We start from the raw sequence: 1,863 nt of genomic DNA on the forward strand, positions 1-1,863 counted from the left end.
CAGCTCGAGCCTACGAGCTCAAGTCCCCCTGTCGGACAACTTAGCCCCCACCCAGAAAATATATCTTAGAACCGCCACTGCGTAATGTTTGCTTGTTCCGTCGCCGGAACTATTTTAGGCGTGGGGCGGGGTGGTTTGCGGTAGTCTTGGGGTTATTCTATTTTCGGAAAGTTTTGTTTTTTCTAGATGCTGAGAAATGAACTTGCGTGCATTACGAGACTTCTCTTGATGAATGAATAAATTAACACTGAATTAATAGATTTCCCCCTGTTTTAGCATGAACAATAATTGCGATGATGGTTGATGATGATTAGAAAAGCTGATTAAAAGTTACTGTAGTGTTCAAGGCATTACAGTATTGCAATATAATCAAAACCTTATACTGTATATATAATACTTTATTCATTTATTCCTTTCTACTTCATTTATACATTTGTAAACAGAAGGTAATCAAAAAGCTCATTTAGAAGGTCCAGTATAAATTTTTATTACTGAAATAATTTCTATTTATTATATTCTATTTATTATTTATTGTCATCAATATTATGGTAAAGCGAAAAAGTAACTACCTCTTCTATGTGTGATACCAAATGGGTCTTCATGTTCGTATTTTTAGCTCCGATGAGGAGCTCTAGAAGCACTTGGCTAATTAATAGATCTTTTTTTAGCTCTACTGCCTCTATTATAATGCCCTCATGAGGCTGATTGATTAATAGTTGATTGATCAATACAGTTAAACTTGCCCAAGTCGAATAACTTCTAAGTCGATCTTATTTTACATGGCAAATTGTTGTGTTTTCCATTAACAATCTGTATGTTGAATTTCATCTATTAAGTCAACAGTATTTCAATGGCATTTTAGATTCGACTTAGGCAAGTTCAACTGTTCAACTGGTAGATCTTTTTCAGTTCTATTGCCTCTACTGTCCTCACAAGGAGCTCTAGAAACACTTGGCTGATAGATTAATAGTTGATTAATTAATAGATCTATTTTAGAACTACTGCCTCTGTTGTATTGCTCTTATCGGAGCTTCAAAATCTTGTTTTTTTTAACTTTTATTCAAGCACAGTAACAAAAACAACAAAATTGTACAATATATACAATTATTTTCCTTTGAAGACAATTGACATAAAAATCATAGTATTCACAAATAAGCTGGAACACATGTTTAAAGCAGTAGTTGGTGTCTGTCATCACAATGACAAAAGGGCCATAACCAACTCAGCACCATCATGGTTGGTGCTAAGGTAAAAAAAAAAATTGATCTGGTGCTCTACTAGTTACGGGATTAGACAGTTCTCTTGGAATGTTGGGAGGGGTGGACACGAGAAGATAAACGGACAATTATTTATTTACAAATGGTCAGCAATAGGAAATTTGAAAAAATTATTAAAAAGTCTTTCATTTCTTAGAGTTCACATTCTTACACGATAGGGAGCTTTTGATTACAGGACGACGGTACGACGTAGAACGTAATGACGTCACTAACAGTCATCTGTGCAGGCGAGAACGTTAAAGCCCCATTCCCGGCAAAATTTCAGTTTTTAAGAAAAATCTAATTTTTGTATAATGTTATAAAGATTTATAAATATAATACGGAATTACTAGTTTAACTGAATTTAGACATTCCTAAGATTGAAAAAAATGTAAAATAAGACTGAAATTTGATTTTTTGTGTTCCACACAAAAAATAAATGTGGATGAATTTTTCATGTTTGATTTTGCGATAGGCCGTGAGAAGAAATATCGTAGGCGCCGAAAACATTAGCCTATCCAACGCTGCTAGGCTAGGCCTAGCCTTACCTCGATTTAGGTTCTGTTATCACCATAAAAACGGCCGACATGATATTTTCCGTTGCTAC

Source organism: Anneissia japonica, unplaced genomic scaffold, assembly GCF_011630105.1.
Source record: "Anneissia japonica isolate Jap-2015-1 unplaced genomic scaffold, ASM1163010v1 scaffold288153_len396733_cov185, whole genome shotgun sequence".
NCBI lineage: Eukaryota > Metazoa > Echinodermata > Crinoidea > Comatulida > Comatulidae > Anneissia > Anneissia japonica.